The sequence below is a fragment of the Pinus tabuliformis genome, chromosome 1_1, assembly GCF_031772625.1.
Source record: "Pinus tabuliformis cultivar Carrire ecotype Pingquan chromosome 1_1, CPIR1, whole genome shotgun sequence".
Classification (NCBI taxonomy): Eukaryota; Viridiplantae; Streptophyta; class Pinopsida; order Pinales; family Pinaceae; genus Pinus; species Pinus tabuliformis.
Window position 1 is genome coordinate 91589094 of NC_142297.1, and position 9368 is coordinate 91598461.

At 38.9% G+C, this 9368-nt stretch overlaps 1 pseudogene; it reads right to left on the minus strand.

Annotated features, from left to right (window-relative positions):
- Window positions 1–309: 309 nt before the first annotated feature.
- LOC149211795 (putative protein phosphatase 2C 53 pseudogene) lies at window positions 310–2048 on the minus strand (annotated as a pseudogene).
- Window positions 2049–9368: the final 7320 nt, after the last annotated feature.

Consider the following 9368-nt stretch of genomic DNA (forward strand, 5'->3'; position numbering starts at 1 on the left):
CAATAATATTTACCAGTATATATAATTATTTAATTATATTGGTAGGATATTTATTTTTTTACACATTAATTGAAATTTAACCTTTAAATTTCGTGATAAATAACACTTCATTATTATATCAATCTACAATTATACCTTATACATTATCATATTCTTCGTTTAACTTCTTCGACATAATAGCTGTTAAACATTTTCTTTTGTGGAATTGTGAACGAGTTTTATATATATTAGCAAATCTGTCGATCATAAATTTCGTCCATTCACCGACTAACAAATATTTTCACTGATTCCTCAAATAAACTGTGAATGGTGGTTCTCTTGACATTCCTTTCTGCGGGATGTGTTCAAATTAGCCCTGTTAACGCTGTTAAATTGTGAATCAGATTTCTATCTGTTTCTGCATTTTACAAATTAACCAATAGTTTTGTTGCTTCTTTCTTTGAACCATCAAGATCTGTAATCTGTGGCAGAGTTTATAATCTTGTGAACATTGACAGCATATAGCTTGGTCATATAATCAAGTATGATAATTGAAATTGAATGAGAGAAGAACTGTGAAAAAGAATCATTGGACATGAAAAAAAATGGAGGATTCATGCTTCCCAGTACATAGATGAATCGTTTTAAAGTCCAACTCTCAAGTTGGGTCAGGTAGTTAGTCGAGGCTTCGTTTGAAGGCAGTCATCCCTCATCTCATCCACCCTATTTCTATTTCTTGCAAAAATGTCTGAGTTGTACTATCATAACACTAATATCATCATGTGATTTTCTTCTTACTGCTACTTCTACAAGCCTTTTGCAAGCAGCTATAGGACCGCCTCCTAATGGTGTCGAATTAGGCTGGTTCTCCACGCAAAAAGGCCTGGCAATATCTACCGCTTCTTGATTACTGACTACATCCCACAACCCATCTGATGCCAAAATTAAGAATTCGCAATCAGATGTTACTGGAATCTTTCTAGTCTCTGGTTCAGCCGTTATCCATTCTTTCATGTGTGAGTCACCTATTGCCCTAGTTACAGCTAGAGACCCCTGAACTCGCCAAACTCCGTGGCGGAGGTCAACGATTCCACCCAAATTCTCTATCCGCTGTCGTTCGTCCTCCCTTCCAGCTCGATGATCACATGTGAGGGCTTCAGAAGCAGCGTTTCTGCTCAGAACTGCTCGACAATCCCCAGCATTGGAAACCACTAAGTTACCATCTATAATCAGAGCTGTTACACAAGCAGTACCACCATAAACATTTTGCTTCAAAAACTCTGCATCTGTTGTTAAGTAGCCAGCTTTAACGGCCTGCTCAAGAATGTTCTCTGTTTCGTCTCCCATGTCCACCATAGCATTGACAATATTCTGCCCAATATTTTCGGCAGCGAAATCTGAAGCTTTGCGACCGCTATGACCATCAAAAACCCCAAAGAAGGCCTGCTCAGAATCGCCAAGAACATTGGCAATGGCCTTGTGGCTGTCCTCCATGAATTCTCGCCGACCCTTTTTGCTTGAAACTGCATAATGAAAACCCTCCACATTAACCTCCTTCGCCTGCTCCACCGCTGAGAACAGCGAATTTAGGTCCGGCAACTGGAGCAGAATATCCATTCTCTGCGGACGTTTTCTCTTTAGCTTTGAGGCAGAGCATTTGCTCGAACCATTCTCCACCCTGACATTGTCCGAACTGTTCCCGCTCTCCGTCCAAAGCAGATTCTCCTTCCTATTCACAGGGCTCAGTCCAGATCCCACAAAACTGGTTTTCATGCCGCTGGTCCTGGGCGTTTGGAAACCAGGATTCGAAGGAGAGCCTGCCCATATTTCAATATCATAATCGCGTATAGAAAGGGACCTGCATGAACCCAAGAACAAGGAAGAATTCCCTGCTGCAAGGCTCGCCATTTTCACAATCTGCGGATGCTGCTATTTTCACAATCTGCGGATGCTGCTGCTATTGTTGATGTTGTCGATAATGGTTGAGCTTGTTGCCTTCGAAAACTGGCTGATAAAGGCAGCAGTAATGACCTCTCTGTTGTTACAATTCAATTGAATGTCTCGCTCCGAGAAACTAGAGGTGGTTCCGTCCTAGGCGATCTACCGTTAGCATTTATATGGCTTTCAAGCGTTGAAATCAAATCGGAATTCCATTTTCTTATTGGTCAACACCTATGTACGCGAACCCTCCACGAACACCGAAATCAGTATCTGCCGTGACACCGTGTATACGCTGGAGCACGATGTGATGTTTATTACGTCTCTGTGGTCATATAACACGAGAAAAGAGGAAGGGTTTTTCTTGGGCAGGTTCACCTATCGATGGGTCGTTGCAAGCGCTCACCTTCCCCGCGTCGATCATAGATAGCAGGTTTATTGGAAGCTTCCATGTCGAACCTTCCACATGATCGCCGTCGTGACGACATTGCCCGCGTCACCATGAAGGAACGTTCTGCCCAAGGACATCTATTAGAGACAACCAAGGATGCAGGCTTATCACGGAAGAAAAGGAAAATCCTAAGAAGCTGAACATACCGCGAATTCCAACACATAAAATGTGTTATGCACGTTTGCTTTAGACTTGAACGAGTAAACATTGAGCCCACTGGTAATGAATCTTCTTCCTGGATTGAACAGATTAATCCAACATGGAAACTTCTCTGAAACTACAGCTTTTGAAGAATTACACCTGAAAATCTGGGCACTGCCAAGCCAAAGTCCAACAAGAGTTTACATGAGTGAACACGTGAAGTTGTGGGATTCAATACTAAAATGCGAGTAGGAAGAATTTTCTCAATCTTCTGTATGACCTTTCCTCCTTGACAATGATATCTAAGTTTTGATTATAAGAATTTTCGCAATCTTCTGTATGACCTTTCCTTATTATTATCATATCTTTAGATCATTATTATCATCCTTGTTACCATCCCAGCATTGACTTTTAAAAATCTAATGCTTTTTCAAGCTTCCCGTTTGTTGGTGCATATTATAAGTCTGGATCATTTAATCAAAGCTCTCAGAATTTTGGAATAATGGTTTAAAGGTCTATGATAATACGCATGGTTATGGCTGGTTTATGAAAAGACGGTTGAATTACACCAAAATGTTGGCGTTCATTGACCAACAAAAACGATCCGATGTCAGCTATTTAATACCTGACCTAATCCTTGTTGGCACCGTTGATCAGCCTCCTCGTGCACTTTAACAGTATGAAACAGGACCTCCCGCACACCTTTCGGAGTTCTCGTCAGTTTCATGCACATGTTAATAATCAAAAATATTATTTAATTTAAGTCGGTAAAATACTTTAATATAGTTTTTCAATATGTGTAGCATGTTATGTGTTAAATATGGAGTTTACATATAGTTTTTCAATATGTGTAGCATGTTATGTGTTAAATATGGAGTTTACATAGATATATAAACAAATAATTAAAATGTAAATTTTAGAGTATTTCCCATATTTTATGGATGGTGAATCTAGCACACCGTTAGCACTGATTATGGGGTCTCGCTTCAAGTGATCAGTGACAACTAGCAACAATAACAATGAACTTCACATCTAGCTCTACACGAATTGAACTAACCCTTTATATATATAATTATAATTTTGAAGCTCATTATTCACATGATACTTCATAACACAATGATGGTCAATTAAACTGCCTATATATATATATATATATATATATATATATAGAAGGATCAAATCGCTCCAATTACATTCCTCTTTTCACAACGAAAAACTGGGGATAGGTTTTGCATCTCAATGGATTTGATTATTCTTGGTGCATGGTAGATCGCAAGTTAAAATGGATCTTAATTAAAACATTTCAATTTCATGTTGTTTAGCATCAGAAAATTGTGTAGGTTATTGCATACTCCATGACTTAGTGCTCACACATAGATATAATATTTCAATGAATAATATCATTTCTTCAAATCCCCAAGTTTTTTAATGTAATAAATTTAAGGATGATAATGTTGGAGAGCCAACATGGATCACAAGGGCTTCACTCAATGAACCCCTGACATATCATGTGCATTCATGGCATACTAAACAATACCCTTAATTTGACTAAATATTGGAAAATACATCTAAAAATCACATTGTTTTACCCCCTACCAATATGAACCCAATGCACCTTCCAAATTTGAGATACCCCTACTTTCACTAGGGCATTGTAGGTACCCATTTTTTCATTAACATTTTTTATACCCCTTTCTATTTTTTCTTTGATTTTGAGTTCCACGAAGAAGCCCCCGTGACATGGATATCTTTCCAACACAATCTACTATAAATATTTGATTAATTATAAACCGCTAAAAAGTGAAGATGAAGAACAAGCCTAAATAAATCCTAATGCCTTGAAAAATGGCTTGCTTAGGAAGCCCGTAAAGGAGATTAGGGAATTTCCTATCTTCTATTAATTTAATATTTTGATCCTTGATGTTATTGTTTCTCTACCAATTGTGCAAGAATTTATGAAAGAATGGAGTAACTAAAGCCATCGAGCATGGGATGCGTGCCTAAAACAAGTATTGTTTGACTCCATATCCAACGCCAAAGAGAAAGTGTTTTATGGAACGCCAAATTCTACGCCTCCCATTGACCATGTGTTGGAACACACTACAATCCTTATTATGTTTTTGTAGTCATATCACATGAGAAAAAGGAATGGAAAGAGTTATCCAGCCTTTTGTGCGACAGTTAATGCGTAGGGGATGTATATACCCATTGTTGGATAACATGAATAAATCCAACGGTGGGCATATATAGTCCATGCAAATTAACTTCATCCAACATGTTGGATAAGTCTAACCAAAAGGAATGGTTTTCCTTTTCCATGTCCTATATATCAATATGATGTTCCAAGCACTCAACTTGTTTGTGCTCATCATTTGGGTGTCTCCCTCATCAATGGTAGACTTCTGAGCGGGTTCCACGTAGAACCATCCATGCAAGTGCCCTCCTGACAACATCGTCCGCATCACCCCGAAGGAACATTATGCCCAATGACAACTAATAGAGACATGCGGGGATAGTGCTATCATAGAAGAAGAAAAGAAACCCCTAAAGCTCAACGGATTAGGAATTCTAACACATAAAATGCTCTATGGAGGTTGGTTTTAGACTTCCACAAATACAAATTGAGCCCACTAGTAATGATTTTTTTTCCTCGATTGAACCTATGAATCAAACATTAGAAAGATCTCTCTTTTCAAAATTTACACTTGAAAATTTGGGCATTATCAACACAGAGTCTGACAAGATTTTATATGAGTGAACATCTCAATCTGTGTGCTCTAATACTGAAAATATGAGTATGATGAATTTTCACAATTTGTTGTGTGACATTTTATCCTTGAAATGATATCTATGTAAGTTTTGATTATTGTAGTTATACCTTTAGATATTCATCATCATCCTTGTCACTATCCCAACATTGACTTTTAAAAATATATTGGTTTATCAAGCTTCTTATTTGTTGGTGCATAGTATAAGCCCAGATCTTTTCTCAACCAAATGCTCTCAAAATTTTGGAATAATGTTTAAAGTTGTGTGATAATTACTTTTAGTTGTGCAGGTTTATGAAAAAATTGTTGAATTACATCAAATTGTTTGAGTTATTATTGTCCATTGACCAACATAGATGATCTAATTTTAGCAATGTAACACAAAATTTAATTCATATTGATCAACATCCTAGTGCACCTCAACATTGTGACACAGAAGGGATCACATACTTTTTGGAGTTCTCATCTCATGGATGTTAACAGTTTGTTGTTTGAATATATAACTCCTACTTGGTTTAGGTGTGAACTTTGGTTCTAAAATGAGTTTTATCCTAGTCTTGAGGAGGTTGTTGGAATAGTCAAATGTAAGAGATTGTCTAAGATAGTTCCAAGATTGATGTTTAGTTGGTCGTGCCATAAAGATAACTTATCAATTGCGAGAACTCATTTATGTATTGATATATGTAACATTATTTCAAATAATGAAGTATATGTAACATCATTTAAAATAATCAAGTATGTTTTTGTAACTCTAATTTGATATGTATGGGTCTGACTTGGGAGGGACCAGGATCATGGAGATAATAAAAAATGTGTTATCTACATTTCTAGTTTGGTATTAGAAGTTGTCTAGGCTTGAGTCACTCATAAGAAGGCCCAAGATCATGGAGAGTATAAAATAATGTGTTTTTTGTGCATGTATACTTTTCCTTAAGAGATGGAGTTGAAAATAAAGGTGTGTGGGTTCATTAATCTTGAAGCTAGAGGATCAATTGAATCCATTCTACTCATACAAGTTGTTGCAGCCAATAACAAATTTTGTGCATCAAGTCAATCAACAAAACCTAGGGCATGGTTGAGGGTAAGCCGAGAAAACCCAAAATGATGATGATGGTGATGTAGGGGAATTTTAAAGTATAATGACAAGTATGTAGACATGTGATGGAATAATGGTTGAATGAAACATATATATAAAGTACATCCTAGTAGACCGGTAATTGCAAAGACTGGTTAACCACACATTTCAGTGGATGGTAATTTTTTTATAGCATGGACGTCAACATTTTGCTCTTGTTTGTAAATTTCAAGTTGGACCATAAATAAAATGTGCTAATCAAGAAGTGATTGATATTAAGAAAAGTAGTCATTGATAGGGAATGATGGAGTATATAAATCTTAGTTTTGTTAGGTGTGATATTTGGTTTGAGAAGGATTCTATTCCTAGTCCTTAGGAGGTTGTTGGAACTACTTGGCTATGAGAGATTCTCTCCAACAAGTTAGTCCCTAAATTGGTGTTTGGTTGAAAGATTTGCTCAACTAGTTGATTGTGCAATTGAGATAGTTTATATTTCTTAAGAAATGATTTATGTATTTATATATAACATTATTTTGATTAAAGGGGAGCGGGAAGAGAGGAGGCGTTGCAATGGCGCACTAAGGAACTAGGGTTCCTGTCATAACCACCGATGGCACACAGCTTGAACCTGTAGTCTTCCAAGCTCAGACAAAAACATTGTCAGGACTGGCACTGTAGTTCTGAGCGCAAGGCATAATGAACAGTCCAATGGGGGAGGCATCAGTGCCTCCCCCCAAAAATAATACTACGGAAAACCCACCAGAGGGCGGAACAGAGAATCCAGAGAAGTTTGAGGCACAGCCTGCGCAGCAAATGCAAAAGAATGAACAAGAAAATCTAGTACAAGAGACAGAGAACAAACAAGCAACATCAGGTCAAACGAAGAAAGCCTCGTCGCCAACATGCAAATCCATTGCTATAGAAAGGCCCAAGATTGAGCTACCTAGCCATAGAATCAATGCGCAAATACAATATATGAAAGATCACGCACTGATCGACAAATTTATAGGTTTTTGGCCGACTGAAAAAGCCCTGCAAAGTTTCAGTTCTAGCAAAAGGATGGTTCATGATTCAGTTCGATAAGAAGGAAATGGCAGACTGGGTGATGGCAAAAAATTGGGCTTTTGGGAACCACCCCATTCTCTTCATGCAATGGATGCCACTGTTCGATGCGCAACGAGAAAAGGTAGGTTCATTCCCGATATGGGTTCGCGCCCCTAGACTACCTCCTTTTCTATGGGTGGATTTAGCTTTCAGGTCCATTGGTAACATGCTTGGCACCTATCTAGAAACGGATATGTCTTTCATCAAAACAAGGAATAAAGCCATGACCTGGATATTGGTCAATTTTAACCCCGGAGAAGGCCTAGCGGAAAATATAAAAATTCATTATAAAGACCTCATTTTCGATCAACCATTGGACTACAAACACCTGCCTTTTAGGTTTCATAGATGCCATGAGTATGGACATCTTGCAAGGGACTGCCCTTTGGGTTTTCGTCGCAGGAGGAAACAAAAGAAAGCCGAAGCAGAGGTGGTATCAATAGGAGACGAGATAGACCCCAGATATGAGGCGGTCCAAGTGGAGGATGCCATGGAAGTGGATAGGAACGAGAAGAAGAAGGCTCTGATGCAAGCACAACAGACCATGTGCCCGAAATTTGGAGAAGGATCTCCTATTGGATCAAGGAATGGTGCTCCGGAAGTCACAAAAGAAGTATCTAAAAGCATCCTTGAAGTCATGATGGGTACACATCTGGACTCTTGTTTTCCTTCTATGCCTCCTCCATTTGAAGTAAAATATGCATGCTTAAATTCAAATTCGCATAGTCATTCATCTATAGAACACTTGCAGGTTGAAAATATCATTGCATCTATCCCCAAGATCAATCTGAACTGTGAAGAGGCTCCAAATGATATCGGTGATATAAAAATCTCTCCTTCCAAATCTGTATGTCATTATAACCTGCGTTCCCTTGACAAAAGACTGGCTTCTGGAGATCCAATCAGAGGTTTAGGCATGGATGTATCTCAAACCTCTATGAAGAAGTTGAGGGGACGGAAGTCTTTCCTGTCTAAGGCTCAGGTGAAAGCAAAATTTGACGTGGCGGATGGTAAACAACTGTCGATTCCTGGGGTGCTTAGAGCAGCGAAACCCTGTGGGGATGTGTCAAAATGATCTGTCTTTCATGGAACTGTAGGGGTTTAGCCAGTAAACCCAAAAAACTGGCTTTGAAGGAGTTGGTACAGCGTTATAACCCAGAAGTACTCATGCTGCAGGAGACCTTAGGCATGAGTTCAGAAGTGGTGTCATCTCTGTGTTCCATTTTCCCAGGGTGGCAGTTTCAAGCATTGGATTCCAGTGGTCACTCGGGAGGCTTGGCTATAGGCTTCAGGGAAGGAAGAATGAAACTCATCAATACGTGGGGGATGGATCATGTTTTGGGGATGGAAGCTATGACCCCTGATTTTGACTTCCCTCTGATAATCTTAAATATATACGGGCCATGCCAGGAGAGAGTCTCGTTTTGGAACAACCTTCTGGCTAAAGCAATGATGAGAAATCAAAACCTGGTGGTAGGAGGAGATCTAAATTTTTCCATTGGGAATGTCGAGGCTTGGGGTCCCTCAGCCAGAGAAGACCCTCTATCAAATTTCTTTTTAAATGCACTTGCTACGCATAATCTGATCGATGCAAACCTGCTAAAATTGAAACCTACATGGAGAAATCGTAGAACAGGTGAAGCTAGAACCGCAAAAAGATTAGACAGGTTTCTTCTAAGTGAAGATCTAGCTTCCAAAATCCCGGTGTTCAGACAGTGAGTAGGAGAGGGGGGAAATTTGGATCACTTCCTAGTCCTACTCGAGATGTCCAAGCCTCCCTTTAAGCCGGCCACACCCTTCAAATTCAACGTAGCATGCATGTAGGAGGAATTATTTAGAAAGCTCTTTAATGAAACTTGGCAACACCTGTGTAGGGATGCCACAGAAGATAAGAGTTTCCTTTTCATGGAAA